Source organism: Mastomys coucha, unplaced genomic scaffold, assembly GCF_008632895.1.
Source record: "Mastomys coucha isolate ucsf_1 unplaced genomic scaffold, UCSF_Mcou_1 pScaffold7, whole genome shotgun sequence".
NCBI lineage: Eukaryota > Metazoa > Chordata > Mammalia > Rodentia > Muridae > Mastomys > Mastomys coucha.
This window is the reverse complement of record NW_022196913.1, coordinates 78966507-78988999: the sequence shown is the minus strand read 5'-3', so window position 1 is coordinate 78988999 and position 22493 is coordinate 78966507. Positions and strand designations below refer to the sequence as shown.

The 22493-nt window shown below is 41.3% G+C and overlaps 1 long non-coding RNA gene across 1 annotated transcript in view; it reads right to left on the bottom strand.

Moving 5' to 3' along the window:
• The window catches only part of LOC116082363, a 78811-nt gene that overhangs the window by 51143 nt on the left and 5175 nt on the right, over positions 1-22493 (bottom strand). The gene's annotated exons all lie outside the window — the stretch shown is intronic.

Genomic DNA, 22493 nt, shown 5'->3' with positions numbered 1-22493 from the left:
GGGCACAGGGATAGTTTCCTAATTAACAAGATCAGAAATGATAAAGGAGACATAACAACAGACACTGAAAACTTAATCCCAAGCTTGCTGCTAACCTGTGAACATGTTTAGAGATCTTAGTGTTCTGAGTCTTGCAGGTTGATGAAAGAAAGGGAGACACTGCAGGATGTATTATGGCCTTGCTGGCAGCAGGGAGATCTAGCCTCTCTAGACTGAATCTGGAACAGACTCACAAAAGCGTATTTATAGATTGTTACACAAAAGTTGCTGTACTGGCTGGCTGGTTTTGTGTGTCAACTTGACACGAGCTGGAGTTAGCAGAGAGAAAAGAGCCTCCCTTGCAAAAAAAAAAAAAAAAAAAAAAATGCCTCCATGAAATCCAGTTGTAAGGCATTTTCTCAGTTAGCAATCAAGGGGTGAGGGACCAGTCCATTGTGGGTGATTTCATCCCTGGGCTGGTAGTCTGGGGTTCTATAAGAAAGCAAGCTAAGCAAGTCAGGAGAAGCAAGGCAGTAAGCAGCACCCTCCATGGCTTCTGCATCAGCTCCTGCCTCCACGTTCCTGCCCTGTGTGAGTTCCTGTTCGGATTTCCTTTGGTGATGAACAGCAATGTGGAAGTGTAAGCTGATTAGACCCTTTCCTTCCCCACCTGCTTTTTGGTCATGATGTTTTGTGAAGGAATACAAACCCTATGGCACTTGCTTTTTGGGTAAAACAAGTTCCTTATGTGAGAACCGAGTAAACAGGAACATCTCAGAAAAAAAAAAAAAAAACACCGGGAGGCCAGGAATTTCCTTTGAGCTTAAGGTCAGGAAGTTTCAAAAGAATTCACTAAGTAACATCCAGCCCCAGGGACTGCTGCAACCACAGGGAATAAAGGTCCCAGGAGATGTCCCTACTGAAGTGGGGACAGATCTTTTACCACCCCTTCTGCATGCCAAAGATATCTCCTCACCAGGGGCCACCAATGGACACAAAGAACAATGGGCCCCACCAATGAGAGATAACCAACTCAACTGTTACCTAAAACCTGTGTTCTGAAAAAGTATAAAGAGTGGGTGCTTTTGTTCTTGGGGGTCACCACCTCTCCTTCAGGTCTGGGACGACCCCAGTGCACTGGAACAATAAAAATCCTCTTGCTTTTTGCATTGATCAGGCTCCACGTGGTTCACTCAGGGGGTCCCCGGTAAGCTAAGGCTCAACAGAGTCTTACACTTATACCAAAGCCCCTGCTCAAATCTGTATGTTTTGTCAAGGAAAACATCACACCTCACCTCTACAACTTTAGTCCTTGTGCACTGTTCGCAGTACCCAATAATGCAAGACATTCCAGGTGTGCCAGGTCTGTCTTGTGATGAGAGTCAAGCAAAGGCTATAAAACTCCTTCAGAATAACAACTCTATAAATCACAGAAAACAATCACTGTTTTCCACAAAGGTTTCTTCAAAGTCGAACCACTTCTAGAAAACAACTATTCATTCCAATATCTACCCTAGATACAATAAGAAAACAACTATTTCATTCTAATATTTACCCTAGATACAGTGACTCTACTAGAATTCCACTGTAAGAGGTAGAGCCCAGAAGTGAGTATTCAAGTCATCGAGGGACATGCCTTTAAGGGATATAGGACTATAGCCCTTCTGTACATCTCTCTCACCAATAGATGAAGGGTTTGTTATCTATACATTCCCATCATGATGTGCTTCACACAGCTAAAAGCCTAAAAGCAATGAGTCTGTCCCCATCTGGACCTTCATGCGTGAACCAAATGTACCTTTTCTCTTTATGAGTAGACTTATCTCAGGTGTTTAGTATAGGGATGGGCAGCTGGCCAACTTACTTTGCTCCGTATCACACTATTTCATGCTAGTTCTACATAAATAAAGCAAACAATAGTGAAGCTCTATGCATTGTACATATGCCTGTGCATTTGAATCTGAATAAACAAGCAGGGAAGAGAAATGATACTCAGTTTTAAAATGTTGGTGATTTTCCCAAATCCACATTTTATTTATGTGTTTAATTCATTTCTCCTAGCTCATTTTTGGGGACAAAGAAAATTGACAAAAGCCAATGAGTAGGTCTCTTCTGTATCACTCTCCCCCCACCCCCCAGCCCTCATCCTCTTAGCTAGCAGGAGCCAAGGCCGTGACTCAGGATCATGAAGGAGCTTAGTAATTCAAGCTACCAATTTTCTTCTAGTGACAGTGATTCCTTTGATTCTTGTGATCTTGGCTTCCACTTTCTACCTCCTTTGATGTACAAAACAGTTAATTTCTTCTTCGTTTCTTCCACAGTTTGCATTGCATTTTTATAAACAGAGAGCAGGAAGTTTAGGATTGCTTTTGATTTTTTTTTTTAGTTGAGCCCCTCAAATTGGGCCTTTGCAAAAACTCTTTAATCTTTTATAAAATTCTCCTACTTTCCCTTATTTACATCCAAAAGAAGGAGCTATAATAAAGAGAAGAGCACCTAGAGCTCACCTCTGGAAAGGGGATTTCCCACCGAGCTGGCAGCTTGTCGGGCCACCTGGTCAGAGAGACTGGAAACAATGCTCATGGCAGAACCACACCCTGACCTGAACTGCTAAGTTGTGCTTACCTCTGGCCTTCCATTTAAACTTTGTGTCACACTCCCCAAGGTGGGCGGGAGGGTGGCTGTCAGTCACTAGGCCTGTTTGCTCTACTTTTCAATGTGGCCACATTGAATGAATCCCCTTTTCCTTCTTCGTACTATTATTTGCTTTAATTTTACTATGAAGGACGAGTGATGAGTGTGGCTTATTAGCGCTGCCATCATTTCCAGGAACAAAAATATATGGGGCTATTTATTTGAAGGTTATGTAGGCTTAAGCTGTCAGTCTGGCTCATTACTCTTTTGACAAACTCTGTAACAGAGAGCTACTGCCCCTTCATTGACAATCTTCACAGCAAATCCTTCATTAATTAATTTATTTATTTGCTTTACATCCTGATCAATGCCCACCCCCTCTCCTTCTAGTCCCCCTATGACACACCATCCATCCCCCTTCCCCCTCCCCTTCTCCTGTGAGAAGGGGGAGGTGCCCCTGGGTATCAATGCACCCTGAGAAGTCGAGTCACTGCAGGACTAGTTTTGCAACAAATGCTATTAACTGTACTGGAATTCTTGATTCTTAGCTGGTGAGAAGCTTCTATCAGACTTCCTTCCCACATAGTTTTCCCTGTCTTCCTATCCTATCTCAAGCCGATGGCTGGATTTTCCAATTGATGAACATTAACACATAAGGATAAAAGAACTTCTTCCTCTGGTGGGGTTCAGGTTTGTCGCTGTTGTTTTTCATGGAAGTTCAAATGTACCTCAGTGTCTTATCAACAAATCTTTTGAATTCTGGAATTTTAAGTGATTTCAATATCTACAAAATACAAAACAAATCTCTTTCCTAAAGAATTTTCTCTTCTATCTTCCAACAACTCTGTGAAAGTGGATGGCTTGGGTATCATTATTTTTACTCTAGAGACTGATAGACCCAGATCTACACACAATGTGGTGCTGGGTGTCAGCATGAGTTCCTGTTTCTAAGCTTCAAACCCTATTGTCCTTCTGCCATTTAGATGTGGTTTATAGAGAAGCATCAGGACTCAAAATCAGTGTGTTTGCCTGTGATTTTGAGATTTGAACACATATTAAGATCTGTGATGACAGTTACCATAACCTCTGTGTTTATGCCTGATGATACTGGTTGACTTTGTTAACAATGCTGTCCAAACTAATTTCATGCATCTTATCTCTCCTCCTGGTTCTGTTTGTATTTGAACCCTAGGTGGGTTCACTTGATCCCTCTTCCTCCTTCTGTGGAGATAAAATATACAGAAGGATTGTCTCCTTTGGCTGAGAATGGAGTAAGACGAGATGAGACACTGAAAGTCAAATAAAATAGAACATGAGGAAAATGAGGCAGAAACCTTTTTCCTATTACCTACACTTGAACAAAGACTGCTTTTGTGATTTAAAAAAACAACAACAACAACAAAAAAAAACTCTAAATAGCTTCCTTAACTCCTGGTAAGCAATAATGGAAGATCATTTGAGTGAAAGGACCACTTTGAAGATTTCAAGAGCTGATGTGTGAGTCAGAGTCACGTGCAAGGAACACCATGGCTGTTATGGGAAATGAGTTGGATGGGCCATTTTTTATTCTTGCAAATACTGTCTTAGCTTATGACAGGTACTGAAAACAAGGGCAAGCCATATCTTAACAGCACACTGAGTGCTTAGCATAAATCAGTGAACAATGAAAAATAAAATCCTCACCCTCAGAGAAATATGGTGAAGTCTAAAGTAATGGAAGATTCCATGTTGGAGTGTTACTGCTATACAGAAAGTAGAGCAGGACACAGGAATTGGATACACTAGAATTTATAGTGCTGTTTTAAATGGGATGGTGGGTGGACCTCAGTAAGACAGTGATGGGCACTTAAGCAAAGAGCTAAAGGAGGTGAGGCGATTAACCAGAGCAAAGACTGTGAGAGCCTGAGGCAAGTGTGTGCTGGAGACTCGGAGACTAATAAGGAGGGTGCTGTGAGGAGGGTAAGGAGAAAAGAAGAACTGCTTCTATCAGCCATTAGAAGCTAGTGTGTGGTTTGGGGCTTTAACTCTCAGTGGGAACCATGCTCCTTGTGAGGTGATGAGAAGGTAGGACTGACTGCAATCACTCTGGAGGCCTGGGCAAGTAAGCAGAGCAGTAAGAACATGGAGGAAGAGTGAAGCCTAGGCCCAGTCTGTATGCTACTTCAGTTAATGGGTTCTTAATCTTTTCTATGGTAGTCTAGATACTGCTAATAAAATGTGTTTATTTTCACTTTGTAAATTCTATACAGATAGTCAAACACCAGCTTTAAAACGTGGAGATACTTAGAATTCACAGTTTTCAGCTTTGAGGTTCCAGAGGAAACACCAAGACAAGAAGAGGGTGGATTTTAGTTTGTTTGTTTGTTTTTTATTTTCTTTTAAGATTTTTATTTTATGTGTATGAGTACACTGTAGCTATACAGAGGACCGTGAGCCATCATGTGTGTGGCTGCTGGGAATTGAACTCAGGACCTCTGCCAGCCCCACTTGCTCCAGCCCACTCACTCTGGTGTAATTCACTGTAGCTATCTTCAGACACACCAGAAGAGGACGTCAGATCTCATTACAGGTGGTTGTGAGCCACCATGTGGTTGCTGGGATCCGAACTCAGGACCTTTTGAAGAGCAGTCAGTGCTCTTACCCGCTGAGCCAACTCGCCAACCCCTGTTTGTTTGTTTATTGGTGTTATTCTATAATCCTGATCCAGAAAAAAAAAATGCTCCTCCTATCCTGCCTGTCCCAGGGGTGCCACTGCATGTGGTGTGTGTCCACCACAGGAGCAACTGGGTAGTCATAACAGTTAGCAAATTTAACTCTCGACACACCTTAATTATCAAAACCCTGATAGCATCTCATCCATTGCCTATGGGGTACAAAGTATCTGTGAAAATGTGCTCAACATCTCTAACAAAATTCCTTGATCTTAAAGGGCTTAGAGGCTAGCAACAGAAGATAGAACTAGAAACTATTGCTATCATTACTGTAAAAAGAATGCTGAGCTCAGAAGAGTCTGAAGCACATACTGCAGAACTTCTGCTCTACAAAACCAAAGCAAAGGGAGACATTAGATGAGGTGGCATCAGAGTTCTGCTGTAGGTAAGTGGAGCTTGGGGTAGCAGAGATGGGAAAGTGTGATCCAAGATATGGTGGTTTAAATAAGAAACGCCCCCCTTAGCTCAGCTATCTGGACATTTGATCTATAGTAGGTGGTGATATTTGGGGAGGTTGTGGGAGATACAGACTTGCTAGAGGAAGTATGTTAAGGTACGCTGTGTGAAATTGTGTTTCTGTCTTTTCTCACCTAAGTAAGGCATTCTTTGATTGGCTTTAATAAAAAGTCTGATGGCCAACTAGCTGGACAGGAAGTGGAAGGTGGGACTTCCTGGGATGGAGAAAAGAACTCTGGGAAGAAGGAGGAAAGCTTTTTGCCAGGAGATATGAGAGGAGCTGGAAGGGTCTGGAAGGTACAGCCAGCCTCGTGGCTAGATGAGGCTAGCTGGTTGGGTTAACTTAGATGAACTAGTTGAGAGCCTGCCCAGCTAAGGCCTAAGGCTTTGAAATATTAGAAGGTCTCTGTGGGGTTATTTGTGAAAAAGTTGGTTAAGGAATATGTTGGAAGGGCTATGGTTAAGTTGTCACCATATTCATTTCCAGCATTAATATATACAGAAAGTAATAATTTAGTCTACAGAGGCCTCTGTGAGGAGGCCTCGCCCCATTTCCTGTTTGCTCTTTCTGTGATCTCTCAGCTTTCTGTTCCTCTAAGCACCTCTTGCTACTGTGTACTCTTCCACCACCAGAATGGACTCTTATCCCTCTGCAACTTTAAACCGCAGAAAACTCTTTCATAAATTGCTTTAGGTTGTGGTGTTTCACTTAAGCAGCAGAAAAGTGACGAATATTGAAGTAAAGGAAATAGTTTGCTCTCAAGCATAAATGCTGGCAATTTAAAGTAGGTTCAAGGATTGAAGAGGGTTTTAGTGGAGCTAGCTCATCAACAAAACAGATTGGTATGTGCAGGGAGTAAGGCAGCCTAGGAGAGGGAATGAGGCTAGAAAGCCATGTCAGTTACATTCATGAGACTTCAACATTGTGCAACAGTGAGAAGCAAAGAGTAACATGTACGATGGAGAATCATTAAAAACCGTATTCCAGAATTCCAGGAATTATCCAGAAAATGAAAGATAAACTGAAAAACAGAATCACTAAACTCTGTCCTTTTCTATAAAAAAAATTGCTGAGACAATTTACTTAATACAAAAAAGTAGGAGACAAAGTCAAGGGAACCTTGCAGATAGAATATATGTAGAATAGCATGAAGGGGAATTCTCAAACACTGGTGCCACTAGCAAGCTAATAGCCAGGGCGGGTGGACCAGATTGTGGGGCTGGTGATGGTCAGGGTTTTCCTACAAACATATAGTGCTTGATAGTAAGTCATCAGTAAGTCAGTGGCCAGAAAGAAAAGGAAGGATTCAGGAACTAGGCAGCTTTCAGAACCAGGCGTCCTGAGCTCCACCTGGCAGCAGGGATAGGAGAGTCTCCAGGATGAAAACAGAAGGAAAGTAGAGGCCTTGTCTAAGTGGCTACAGGCGGGTGTTTGCCTCATTTTGAATGTGGAAAGATGTGAGATTGGCCTTCTTGGGGCTTCGATCTGTTATGTGATTGTAATTTGTTGAAACTTATCTGTTAAAACATGAGCTAGTTGGACTCTACATTATGGTAAAACAGCCATCATCTAATTAAAATGCAAGGTAAAATCCTGGCCATCTAATCAAAGTGCAAGACGACCTCGAGTTCAATGGATTTCTGATCATTTGACTCAATAGTGAAGACAGGTAAGAGGCTACACATATCCATAAATTAATCTCCAGTGCCACTAGAAATGTCCTAGGGAGAAAGGCAGAAGTCCAGAGTCCACAAGGCCAGCCAAGGAGTGTTCAATGCTAATGCAGAGTGCTGCAACGTTAGGTTCATCTTCCCAGACCTGATTCGTGCTGCCCATCTCAGTGAAGAGCCTGGGGAGCAGACATTTATCTCATAACTTCTTGGTTCTTTCTAAAGCCACTTTCTGCCAGACGTTTTCTTTATACAGACCACGTTTTGTCATGTATTAAAAGTATAATCTTTATTTTTGAATATTTTAAAACATACTGTCATCTGTAGGAAATGAAAATAAAAACAGAATAATGATGTTCCCAATAACAATAATAGGTACTAGAGAATACAGAGAATCAGGTATGCAAACTGCAATTTCCTTGTAGCCCCTTTTTTCCCCTTTCATCATTGAAGAGAGTCGTAAAATGGTCAGAAAAGGTGAAGTACCTGTGTGAGTAGATTACAGGCAGATGGGAAAGAAATCCAAGAAGAAGGGGAGGGATCAGAGGAGCTGGCAAGCTGAGTGCACCAATCAAAGAACAAGGAGCAAATCCATAGGAAGCTGTGGAAGAGGAAGTTTGAGGGAGGAGGAATAGGGGAGATTCTCAATATAAAAGAAAAGCAAGAGACAGGGACATTTCTTCAACAACAGACTCCATTTACAGGCATCTGCTCTGCAAACCTGGAGTTTGGTGACAGGTGGGACTATGGCTCTTTTTAAATGGCACTGGAGTTTAGACAAGGCCAGCAGTATTGTTTAACAAAGTCAACTTGATGCTTTCCATTGTACGTTTGCTTCTCTTTTCTCAACTACTTTAAATGCTGCTTCATCTCCTAATTCTTCATTAGACTCCTTTTTTGATACTTCTGGCTGATTCCTTTATTCCAGACCCTGGGACAGTCACTTTAAGATTACTTATGGGCTGGAGAGATGACTCAGCGGTTAAGAGAACTGACTGTTCTTCCGAAGGTCCCCAGTTCAAATCCCAGCAACCACATGGTGGCTCACAACCATCCATAATGAGATCTGATGCCCTCTTCTGGTGTGTCTGAAGACAGCTACAGTATACTTACATATAATAAATAAATCTTTATAAAAAAAAGATTACTTATACATGTGATGGGAAAAAACAGTCAGACATACAAGGATCCCCTTGGCTCAAATAGAAGATACGAAACACAGAAACTCCCCACCCCAGTCTTCGGCTTTATGTTCTAAAAACTGAATACTTATAGGACTTATTCACAGTCCTGCTGGAGACTGGGAGAGCTGGGCTTCATATCAGACTGCAAGTGCCTCTTAGGAGACTCCAACCCAGCTGTGGCCCCTTCTCTTGGCCAGATAACTATTGAGATTCTTCTTGGGACCAGAATGAGTGGGACACTGCCCTCTGCAGTCTTGGCTTGACTTCATTAGCTGTAAGGTGGTGGTGGTGGTGGTGGTGGGGGTAGGTGATGGTAGTGGTGGTGGTGGGGGTGGGTGATGGTAGTGGTGGTGGGGGTGAGTTTTTGTTAAGATTCAATGTAGAAGGATGCTTTGCAAACTGAAAACCTCCTACCAAGGGTTAAACTGTTTCCACAAAGACTGGGAGTCTCCTGAAAGGCTTCAGCAGGTTGCAGAGAGAGGCGTCCTTGGGCTGCTTTTAGCCAAGGGTGTTTAGCTTGTATTAGTTTAGTATGTGATTTAATTCAAAAAAGGAGGGTTTTACAACCCTTAAAAAATAGTTATTGTGCATTGCAAATTATTTTCTCCTTTATTTTTTTATAATATTCCTCTAGAAATGTCAATCCCTTCTCTTACTATTACACTATTTTAATTAATCTTATTATTATTGGGGGGTGGGGGGTGGGTGTGGCGGGGGGTGGGTGTGCTTGTATTTGTTATAAGCCTTGGCACATATAACATGGTAAGCATGTAGAGATTCCAGAACAACTTTTGGTATTGGTTTCCTTCCATGGTGTGTTCTGTGGATCCACATCAAGTCATCAGGCTAGAGCAGCAAGTACTTTTCTTCACTGAGCCATCTTCTCTATATTTTAAAAAAGATAGTTAACAACCCTCCCTTAAAGGACAATCCAAAGACTGCCCCACCTGGGGATTCTTCCCATATATAATCACCAAACCCAGACACTATTTTGGATGCCACTAAGTGCTGGCTGGCAGGAGCCTTATATAGCTGTCTCCTGAGAGGCTCTGACAATATCTGACTAATACAGAAGTGGAGGCTCACAGCCATCCATTGGACTGAGTATAGGGTCCCCAATGAAGGAGCTAGAGAAAGGACCCAAGGAGCTGACAGGGTTTGCACCCCATAGGAGGAACAACAATATGAACTAACCAGTACCCCCAGAACTCCCAGGGACTAAACCAACAACCAAAGAGTACACACGGTGGGACTGATGGCTCCAACTGCATACGTAGCAGAGGATAGCCTAGTCAGTCATCAATAGGAGGAGAGGCCCTTTGTCCTGTGAAGGCTTGATGACCCAGTGTACGGGAATGCCAGGGCTAGGAAGCAGGAGAGGATGGATTGGTGAGTAGGGGGAGGAGGGAGGGAATAGAATTTTTTTCAGAGGGGAAACCAGGAAAGGGGGTAACATTTGAGATGTAAATAAAATATCTAATAAAACAAACAAAACAAAGAAGCCAACCCTTTCTTAAATCAAGTCAGTACCCCACAAATGCCACTCATGTCCCTTCCTTCTGCAGGACAGGACAGAAGATGCAGGAAGCCTTCCTCAGCCCAAGCAGAGGGCCTGTCCATGCTACAGAGATCTCCCTTCACTTTCCCTCAGCTCCTCCCCTCAGAGAGGCGTCCTCACTCCAGTCCTCTCATTTGGAGTTACTATTAGACAGCCAGATCTCCCAGACAACCAGTTCACTCCATTCCATACTGAGAATGGCAGGGCTGTCTCAGGACCAAATTGGCCATATGGTCAGAGAGGCCAAGAATAAAATACAGAAGAGACTGGAAATGACAGTGGAAGGAAGGTGAGCTAGTAAATAGAACTCAAGAGGGCTGGAAGTGGGGAAACAGGCTGGGAAGTGGCTATTTTTTTAAGTAAATAGGAACAAGACTGTGCCCTGACCTTTCTCTCCTAATCTAATCTGCCACTTGTCTGACAAGGACACGCTCTTGGGACTTGACAAACAAAGAATGAAATTATAGTTCTGCCAGGGATCGACCCATCTTCCATGCCAGGAATTAAATATTTGATATCCTCCACTTGCTCATGTCTTGAATGTTTGGTCCCCATCTGGTAGTCCTCCTGCTTGGGGAAAATGTGAAAACTTTAGGAAACTAGAGCTAGCTGGAAGATAGTAGTTACTAGGGGATGCTGGTGGTTACCGGAGGATGCCGGTGGTTACTGGAGGATGCCGGTTACTAAGGTGGGAGGGTGTTGGTTACGAAGGTGATGGTCTTTAATGGCATAGTAGTGTCCCTTCCTGCCTCCTAACTCCCTGTCTACCTCCTCCCCACCATGCCAACCTCACAACAGTGGCATGGACCCTCTGAAAGTGTGACTTAACCCCCACACACACACACATACACATACACACATCTTAAATTGATCAAAGCAACAAAATCTGATACATTCTCCTACTTAGACTAAATCCTGTAACAATTTACAGTTTGATTTAAGGATTCTTCCCATTCCTTAAACCTTTTCCATACAGCCTCCCTGGTCTGGTCACTCACACTATAGTATTAGTGGGGATAAGTGCCTCTCTTGATAGCTTGGGGGACAGGGGAGGGTTCTGAGAAGATGGCTCAGCAGTTAAGAGCACTGGCTTCTCTTCCAAAGGACCCAACCATATTTAACTCCAGTCCCAGAGGATCAAACACTCTCTTCTGAACTTGGGCAATACTTCACACACATAGTGCATAGACATATATGCAAGCAAAACACCCATAGGCACAGAATAAAAAAAAAAAAATGTAAAACACAAGGTGTGGACATGGACTGGGAAATACCAGCATAGGCCAGTGATGGAGGTGGTGGTATCACTCCCTTGCTGAAATACTCTGTTCAGTAATTTCTTCTTGACTCAAGCTGCTGGTGGAGCCTGCCTCTAACACCAGTTCATTTGTGACAACTCTTTCTACATCTTCAGTTACACCTCCAGACCTTTCTACTACAAAAGCCCTAGCCCTTCTTGTGGGGGAAGTAGGTTGCCTGGACACCCATCTGTTCCTCCTTTTCTGTATTTTTGAACTTCACCAGGCTATGGAATGTGAGCTGCAGCTTCTGAACACATTAAATGAAGTGGTGACCAAAAGAGGGATAGCTTGATTGTTACTCTGATGAGAGTGCAATTTTTATAATGCAAAGAACTGTGATAGGCATTTGAAAGCGTCGCATGACCTTCTCTCTGACGCATAGGACAGTATAATTAACTTGCTTAACAGCCTGGCTTCCCCTGAAAAAGATTTAGAACTCTGGTCTAGGGGCGTATTTATAGTCCTTGGAATAGACAGTTGTTATTTTCCATGAGAATTGCAAGCATCTTTATGTTTATTTTAGGCTGTCTATTCTGTGAATCCATAATTCTTTAAGTATTAGTTATGGCTTATCTGGGACTTAAGAGGAGGAAAGAGGCTAGTACTCCAAAGTGTGTTAAATAATGTAAGGTGTAAGCTCCAGCTGGGGAAAGAAATTGTAAAGCTAAAGAATTCAATTTAGTTTTCAACTCCCTCTGGGCTATGCAACCTTCCAGAGCCTTTGAGGAATGCTTTCGAACTCCTGCAGGGTTGAACCAAAAATTTTTTTCAACATTGTTGAATTAAATGGAGATGGGGTCCCCAGGATTCCATAGATGGTTCATGGCTATGCAGTAGTTTCCCCTCAGGAAATATCATCTTGTTCCTCCTCAAAATGAATGCTCTCAACCTGTCAGAGAACCCCAAAGAAGCCACTTTACCTCAGTCTAGTCTCTTAATAGAGTCCCACTGAGCCGTTGTCCATTATCACGGGAGCTTAAAATCTTAAGCTTATTTAAAATTTTCTGTACAGACTTCCTCCAAGATGCCTTAAACGACCTAGATGCTAATGTCACATTCTGACTTCAGTTGGTTATCTGGGAAAATCCCAGCATGGCAAACTGAGGACAAATAAGAAATTCGTTCAGACAGTGGTCTGGAAAGTGAGGAGAAACTGTTCCGCCCATGGGGTTGGCACAGCAATTTGGCATCTGCACTCAGAGCCTAGCTAAATTGCGCTGTCTCTAAAAGATGCCTAATGGCATGCCCAGAAGTGGAATAAACACAGTCCTGTGCTCCTGTGTTTTGGATGCAGCTGTAAACATCACTCTGTAGAAGAACTAAAAATATTTTCAAAGTAATGGCAACTCCTTGCTCACAAGCACAAACCCATGACCTATAATAAATAACCTATATTACTGTCATAATTCTGCCACAGCTGTGTGAAGCATACCAAGTATGTTCACATTTATTACCTTACTCGGGCCTGAAAAGCAACCCAGGAGGACAGATATTTGGCCTCTATTTCACAAAGGAGGTGTCCAAAGTCGTTATCAGAAAGTAAAGCTGAGCTTGATACCAATGGCTTCCTATTCTAACTTTCTAGTCTGTGCTACTTATTATTCTTCATTGCTCCCCAGCCTTTGAAATAATCTCCTTAAGGAATCTGGAGTCAGGGGATGGAGCGCTTTGCCATATCCCTCTGCACAGAGCTAGCTAAAGGCAGAAAGAACATGGGCTGCTGTGAAATATAATTCTAGATGCTCAGAGAGACGTTTTGACTAAATGAGTAAGCGAGTCAGTGCCTACTGGTGCTAGAGATTCAACAAACATCATGACCAATCAAAATGTGATCAGTAGCTTAGGCTCCCATTGGAGTTTTCCTAAAAATTTCATGGTTAGGAATACTGTCCACTTCGGAAACAGTGTGCAGCAGAACAGGGACCAGAGATAGCAACTTCAAAATGAACAAGTAAATGTAAAAGAAAACAGTTGGCAGAAAGTAGAAACCCTTCCCTATCTGGGCTACAGGTACGGAACAGCATGCACCAGCAACGCCACAGACAAGCACACTTGACAGGCACAAGTGCTGTGTAAACGACCTATAAACATTTATAGCCTCGTGCACGGCCTGCAGCCTTTTGAGCCTTCTTTCGGCTCTTAGCCCACCTCTAGTCTCAGAAGTACTCTCCTTTTTTTTCTTAAGAAACTGGTGATACTTCTATTTATAGCCATGTGGCCCTGGTCTAATGCATTGTCCTGGGACATGAGACCCTGGAAACTTCAGCAGGTGTCTTCCAGATTCAAATCCACAGCTCTAACAGTAGGACGAGTCACAATGAACTAGGCAATGAGAATTCTATTATATCCTTCTGATCTTATCTTTCTGTGTGCAATAACTGAGAACTTTTCACTAAGCTAATAACCTAGAATTTTGCTGTTTAAGATTTTCAGATTATTTCCAGTAATGGTACTATCAACTGACAGCATGCAGCCAATTGCCTTGAAAATATTAAATTTTGTAAAAAGTATAGTACGCACATAGCAAAGAACAATAACATTGAGCCTCTCCTCGTCTATCTGTTATTTTATATCTTCCCCACATTGGTCATCTCTCTCTCTTAACTTATACACTTGTACTTTCTTTCTCAAATAAACTCTTGTTAAAATAATTAATTCCTAATCACTTCTCATCTGTGTGAAAAAGGAAGGTTACAAACTTACAAAGGACAGCTGAATACCAACTCAGTAAGAAGATCTGAAGCATATAGGACACATTCTCTAGGACCTTTTATTCTTCGTGGAGACCCATGGCGAGACAGTCAGGCCAGACACCTGAATCTTCAACATCTCAGAAAGAATTCTTTTCCCAAGATAATAAGAAATGGTGAATATTTCAGATGGGTTCAGGATGTGCTTTTAAATTCTCCCCTAGAAGCTGAGTAGAGCTCTCCCTCCATTTCATCTTCCTTCATTCTTGCTGTTGAAATCTTGATCTATTGTTCAGTGGCAGGATTATTCCACTGTCAAACCCAGAGCTACATATGTGTTGGGAGAAAAGTAGTTAGTATTCAAGGCACTGGGAGAAGCCCTTTCTAAATTAAATGAAATTTCAGTGTGGTTATATAATACCAAATCAGATTGCCTGATTTTTAACAGAGATTTGGTTAAACTCAATTTTATATGTAATTTTCTATTTGTAGAAACTAATAGAAGGAAATTGTAATCGACATGAAAGAGAACAAGAACCTTACAGTTTGTCATATTCTGTTATGCATTAAAATGATAACACTGATTTCATGCTCCACGATTTCATTAAGTTTCCTGCTGTCATTAATGCTTTTATAATTAAAATAACCTTAAATTTAACTCAAAACCAAGTACATATTTACAACTCTACCCAAATACTTGCAGTCAGATTTTAGAGTGTTCCCCCCCTTAAAGGCTTGGTGTGATTAACCTTTTCTCCAGAGTCTGCATTTGATGTTGACAGGCAGGCAGGCAGGCAAAAAGAAGAAAAAGAAGAAGGAGGAGGAGGAGGAGGAGGAGGAGGAGGAGGAGGAGGAGGAAGAGCAGCAGCAGCAGCAGCAGCAGCAGCAGCAGCAGCAGCTTATTCTGTGGGAATTCTAAACAAAATACTTCCTAGTGAGTAGGGTTACAGATCAACTAAGAGTTGTGTGCTCTTTGCTGTTTCTTTTAAATTAGCCTATTATTGGTAGTTGTCTTTCCATCTCCATTGAATACAGTGCTAAGTCTTAATCTTTTAAAGTTGACACTATTGTGTATGTAAGTTTTATTATGGTTTATATATTAATATATATGGTTTATATATATGAATAGTGTGGTTTTTCTTTCTTAGTAATAATTCCCTTTATTATATGCATGTGTATATAAATGTCTATTGCATATGTGTGAAAATCTCTATTCATATATACTTGCATAAATGGTTGCAGATATAGCCTCTATATCTATCTGTGATGTATTCCTTTGTTATAAATTCGCTATATGAAGAGATGTAGATATGTGATTCATGGACAGTAGTTTATGATCCAGTTATCTAAATTTTTATGTCTTTTAAAAATATTTTTTAAGCAATTTTGTTATCAATTAAAACTAATAATAACTAACATTTATTGAGTGTTAAGTGCTAAGCATGTTGCTAAGTGCCTCAGTCTGTACAAATACAAAATGGTTGCTATTATTACAAGCCCCATTACACATACAAGAACACAAAGACCTAGAAAATATAAGAACCTTGGCCAAGTCCCACAGTTACACATGGCAGAGTCAAGGCTCAAAATCAATGTTCCTAAAGACAAATGCTCACGAGTATCTGCTCAGCTAGCTTGCCAAGCTCCATATGGCACAGAGCTACCCTCTGGTCTCTATAATCTCATTAGCAACTCCTTGAAAAGGTCTTCCTCATTCACTTTAGAATTAAGAAATAACGTCCTCAAGTACCATAACTGTATTTTGATTGGAGTTTTATTTGACCTACAGGAATATTGAGGAATAATAGATTTTTTTTTAACTATTTCTTCTTCCTATGTGCTCTCTTTAAATCTCATTTTAAAATCTCAATAAAATATTGTAATTTTCACAAATAGGTTAGAAGTTGTTTCTTCTACCAATACTCCTACCTAATCTCTATTTTCTATTGACAGAATTATCATACTGTATTTTAGGTGTCACCCAGAATCCATATGTTGGAAACATAATCTCCAAAGTTAAATGCTGACAGTATTTGGAGGCAGGAAACTTTGAAAGGTGTCTGACCACAAACGACCAGCAGGCGGATGGCTTTATGGCTAAGTGACTTTGTTATAAAAGCAAACTCTGTCTAGATAGTTCCTCTGTCTCACACTGTATTTAGCAATAATGCTCTCCCCCAATGCCAAGTAAGGGCCATCAACATCCTCTTAGGGCTGACTGTCCAGGTCCAAAAACTAAGAGTTAAGGCGAACCTCTAGCCTTTATTATCTACCCAGCCTATAGCACTCAGTAACAGCAATCAGAAAAAAAAAGAGGACTGATGAATATTAAATATGTATTATAATTATTCTCAAGCATCGTATGGACCTGAGGTTCTACACTTATGCCAAGGTATTAAGCTATCCTTTAACTAGGCCATGAATGTTGGAAATAAAAGGCTCTTGAATAGGAGGATGAATGTCACTGTCTCCAGCAAAGGCTGTAAGAGTGCCAGTGGGCCATGCTGTGAGTGCCCCATCCTCCTGTGGGCTGAAGTAAAGAGACCATCATGGATGCCTCCATATGCAATAGGCTGCATCTGAGAATGAGCCCTGATCTTGGGAGATTCTCTGCGTATAAAGGGAACAGAAGCACGTGAATGCTTCGCTTGAGTGGATATTAGCTCATTCTTCAAAAACAACTTTACAAGCAGAACCCAAGAGATGACTAGGGTAAGCAAATGATAAAGTTAAGGGCTTGTATTTCTGTCATATCCAGTGAAAACATGAATGGCCACTTAGGACAGAAGACGAAGTCCCTCAACCAAGACACACGTGAATGACATTGAGTTTGATACATTTGCCCTGTATTCAGAAAATTTATTGGAATCATTATTTGTCATGAGGGAAGGAAGGGAGGAAGGAGGAAGAAGGAAGGAAGGGAAAATGATAAATGGATACATGTTAAATGGTTATTTGAATATATATTTGCTCTACAAACTCAATATATCTGAGAAGTATTTATTTCTTTATCACACATACTCCCAAGAAATTCTGTAAATTTTGAAATTTGGGGCAAACCAGAATTCTCTGCCATGGATTTCTAAATGCCAAGGCAAAAGTCAATTGGTTTGCTCAATTTTTATGATTGTAACAGACAGAGCTAGTAAATATGAGTCTTTACATTTACTTCTACTTAATTTTTAAAAAGCCAATATGAACACTGCTAGCCTGTGTTTAAGTTTCAACGCATCTAGCGTTTATGTCCCAAGCACATAAGGCATTTATGTACATGAAAACGATAAAGACCCACCCTCCAGCACTTTGCAATTGCCCTTAGCTTACTACCGATATACACTGCCTTGCTGAGTTCTCCAAAGTACAGTGATCTGACCCTGTTACCTTTTCTCTTTAAGGAGAGAGAAACATTCACACACACAAACACACAAACGTGCACACACTCGTACACAACGAACTCAAAGGGTGCTTCACTTTACCTTCAATATAAAACTGAATGGCTTGTGATCAGCATACCTCTTAAGCTTTGGTACCTAGCATGGCATTCTGCTGAACCAAAACTCTAGGGAATATCACAAAGATTACAGTTCCTCAAACAAGACCAACCTTTGGGGGCCTTAATGTATCCTGTCCCTTCTGTCTGGAACACGTATTCTAGCACTTTTTCTCTTACCAATATTCTATTGTCTTTTGTTCATTTTGAATTTCGCATTTCAGCAAAGTCTTTCCCAGAATGTTCCTCTCAGTAAACTGACTTCTCTCTTTGTGATGTGTTTGTGAATACTAACCTCTCTTCCTTCCTTGTCCCTCCTATACCTCTGAACAAACGCTCATTGCCAATAAGGGTTTTTGCGGGCTCTTAAACTTGAGACCCAACTCCTGCAAAACCAGGCAAAGAACTGGCATCAAAAAATGATCAATTGTTTTTGTTTGTTTGTTTGTTTGTTTGAGACAGGGTTTCTCTGTGTAGCCCTGGCTGTCCTGGAACTCACTTTGTAGGCCATGCTGGCCTCGAACTCAGAAATCCGCCTGCCTCTGCCTCCCAAGTGCTGGGATTAAAGGCATGTGCCACCACCTCCCGGCATTCATTTGGTTGTTAACTCTCCATCAAAACTAAGAAATTTGAAGAAAGAACTAGTATCGCCTATGTAGAAGAACACAGACCTGGAGGAAGGCTCAAGTGTCTCCATGTTTCTGAGAAGGTGGACTGTATGTAGGTGGCTGCACAAGAAGGCCAGCCGTCAGTGGTTGCTGTAGCGCTTCTCCAGGTGTGTGCAGCTGCTAGGAGAGGGTGCTCCAGGCTCACTTACATCCCTTTCTGTAAGTTGCTACCATTCTGAACAATCATCTCAGCCCCTGATTTGCCTTTTAAAAAAGGCTGCTAGGGAAAGGCAGTGTGAACTCAAAGGAATACATCAAAGCTGTAAGTGAAGAAGATATTTTAGGACAAATGGAAAACCCATGTACCTATCTAATCAAACCTTACAGAAATCAGCTACTTCATCAGCTCTTTGAAGTCCATTGATGTAATTTGAAAATTCCTTCTCTCTCTCTCTCTCTCTCTCTCTCTCTCTCTCTCTCTCTCTCTCTCTCTCTCTCTCTCTCTCTCTCTCTCTCTCTCTCTCTCTTTCTCTCTCTCTCCTCTCTCTCTCTCGCACATGCACATAACCATGCATGCATGCACAAGTTAGTCTTTTTTGAAACACAAAACACAATGCTATAATTTTTTAAAGAAATTCTTCAAGAGCAAAATTAAGTAGTGAAAAGAAACATTGCATGCCCAAAGTCAAACAACCTAAAATGGCCTTGGTCATGCAGCACTGAAGAAGGAAGTGACAGCTGCTTCCCTTAATGACTGACACCAGATAAATGCTCTGTGTTCTAAATTGGCTATGTGCTTCTAACTGCCCACACTCTGATGCAGGCAAACAACACCGGGGTTTAGTACCAGTTGTTAAAAATAAACCGTGAAGGCTCACAGAAGAGACATTATTAAATAGAGAACACATTATTGCATGGAGAAGATCTGAATCCCTGGCAATGGAAACCCCTACAGAGAACACAATTGCCCCCAGACATTCAGTTGACCCCCAAGATACAAACCCAGCCAGAGATTACAGCTTCAAAACCTGGAAAGGGGTAAATAAAGGAATAAAGCTTTGGTTCCCAGTGGGAAGTCCTGTTAACCTGGAATAATTCAGAAGCAGCAACACCAGCCTGCATGGGGCTTAGTAATCAAGCACCTAGCAATTTCTTGTATTTGACACGGGGTCTCAATAAAAATCTACACAATTTTCCAAGGGTATTTTTTCTTTGCCTCTTGAGCTCATGGGTAGTTTAAGTGAAGATTAATCCAAGGGCTTGCTATGTTATACTTATGTCGTTTAAATATTGCATTGGAAGACGCGTTTAATACCCAAGAATCCCACTGATCCTCTTTATTAAGCTCTTTAAAGGAACCCTTTAGACAGTGAACAGAGCTGAATATTAGAGTTTTCATTTAAGCTCAAGCTTTACTCTGCTACAGGGTACTTATATTCAAATTAGATGGTTCCCCTAGGTCATTTTAGTATAGGCTCTGTGGTACACACACACACACACACACACACACACACACACACACACACACACACACGAGAAAATTAACATCTCTTACCAACCACTCTGTTCATACAAGATAGAAACCAGAAGAGTGGCCTGGAGAGTTGGCTCAGTAGTTAAAAGCACCCATTGCTCTTTCAAAGGTCCTGAGTTCAATTCCCAGAACCAACATGGCAGCTCACAAAACTCTGACGTCATCTGTCTTCTGGTGTACTTGTAGAAAAATACCCATATCTAGGTAACTACATAAATAAATAAATTCTTTTAAAAATCGAATAAAAAATTTTTACAAGATAGAAATGCACATTTTATTTAGTAAGGGGTTTATCCTGTGGAAGTTGAGAGGGAAATGCTACTGGGAACTCCGTCTCGCAGACAAAGGTAGCAACTTGCCCTAGGACTCACCTATCTATCAGGAAGCTATCCATGTTGTAACCAAGTCTAATGCTGAAAGGCTTGTCAGTCCACGTACAGCTTCTGCCCTGGTTCTCTCCTCACTCTTCAAGCTATGAGTTATCAAGAGGAGCTAGAAAATAGAAGCACAGAAACCTGACTGCTTGGCTTCAGAAGAAACTGCTCCTTTTCCATCTGGAGCACTTTTCAGCTTTTGTTAATGGTTATTACAAGATTCATATGTAAAAATAAAACTGTAGCTAGCAATGCATTAACTGATATCAGTTGTAACTACCAGTAGAACATGTGAAGCACTCAGTAGTAATGAAAGAAAAAAATAGTTCTGATATGTCTATGGATACGGTAGGAAAGGGACGTGCTGAACACTGAGCATGACATATGCAGTAGATTGAGTGATTTAGACAGTGCTTCCCCAAGGGGCTGCCATAGAACCCTTAGAAAGACCAAGGACCAGACTGTCTTAGTTAGGATGTTTGCAGCTACCAGTAAGATATGGCTTAACCAACTCAGGACTTCATAATCTTGCATAATAAATATAAATAAGTATCTGACTTATAAATAGCCTCTGTAGAGGTGTATGGTGATACTGTTAGTACTAATGTTTTTGCTATCATTTTATATATAATGTATACATGATACTATTATACATACATTATGTATATCTATACATGATGTACATCTATTACTGCTGTATAGGGATTCAAGGCAGGGTGTTTTCAAGGTTGGTAAGACGGAACTTAAATTCAGGTGATTTTCTTTTTTGTGCTTTAGTATTCATACTGTGACATTGCTCTTGTAAGCTCAGAAGGCTGCAGCAATTTCACAGGCCATTTTCAGGAAAAAAAAATCACACCCCAAAATGAAAACAGCAAGGCTTTAGAGAAGGCTGTCCCCAAAGCCCTCAGCATCCATCTCTTAGCATTTCATGAGTCAATATTGAGTCAGTTGTCATATCTGCACTAGCTGCAAGGGAGGCATAAGAAAACATAGCTGACACTTTCTGTATTACATGGACCTATCCAACAAAGACAAGATAGAGCAGCTCCTGAGAATCCAACTCACAATGGCAGTCAGCCATGCAATGAGGCTGTTTCCCTCAGCAGGTACTGCGCAAGGTGTGTAGGTGCTCCCAGAGCTTTCTGGGAAGATGAAGCACTTATTATATTACTGGATGATTTGAGATCATCATAGAGAAAATTATAATTAGAGGTTAGCCCTTTTCCCTCTGCTCACATAATAAATATATATTAGGGGCTTGAAAAAAGGAATCTGCCCTCTCTAGCAAGAAATCAGAGTAATATGAATTTCAGAATTTCTTGAAGAAATGTTTTTTTTTTTTAAATTATGGAGGCCCTCAGATGCACTGAAAATTTTACCATAGCATCTGCCAGGCATCATGGACAACCATGAAGCTGGGGCAAGGCAGCTAGATGCCACAGAATGTGGGTGAGCAGGAAGTCATGCCCACTGGACAATAGATGTAGCCACCACCTGTCAGCCATGAGAGTGGCCTATGAAGGGGTTAGCTATCCCTGCAGTGCCCTCACTGCTCCACTGCTTGCAGAACGTTGCTGTCTGGAGGGTAAGAACAGAACTATACATTGGCAAATAGGGAAAGTGAATCACTCCCTTGGAAGAAATGATATTCAGAGGTTCAAATCCACATATAGAGGAAATCTAGTCTAGAAGGATTGTTTTTGAGGAAACAGATATCACAAGCAGTATTGTACGGCATCAAGTGAAGTACTATTCACACTAACCTTCACAAATCTTCATCCCACAAGCATGTTTACTAGATATATGTTGACAGGGATGCTGAACACACAAATGAAGAAGGGTTTGGGTAAACAGTCATCTGGAGCTTGCCTCAGGAACAATCATAAGAAGACATGAAAGAGTTGGCCGTGGGGATGAAGGATATCAGAGAGAATTGTCCCTAGGTCTACATCTCTAATATCAAGCAGATTACAATTCAAATACAACCCTAATAGCTACATGTCAATGGTTTGACCTCTCAAGCTTCAGTGTTCCCTACAAAAACAAGGATAATTTCTTTAGATAGACTGTTATGAAAATGAAATGAATTAGTATATGTAAATGTCATAGAACATTACCTCTGCTTATTATAAATACTAGTGACTCATCAGAAGAGAAGATCAATGGGAGACCACAGTCCTAACCTTGTTGATGTAGGGGTGGTGTTGATGCTAAGGTCCTGGTCCCCAGTTGGTTCTTGATCTATCCTTAAAGATCCCATTGGCTAACTGCTGGATGGAAGGAATAGCTGGGACTTCTGG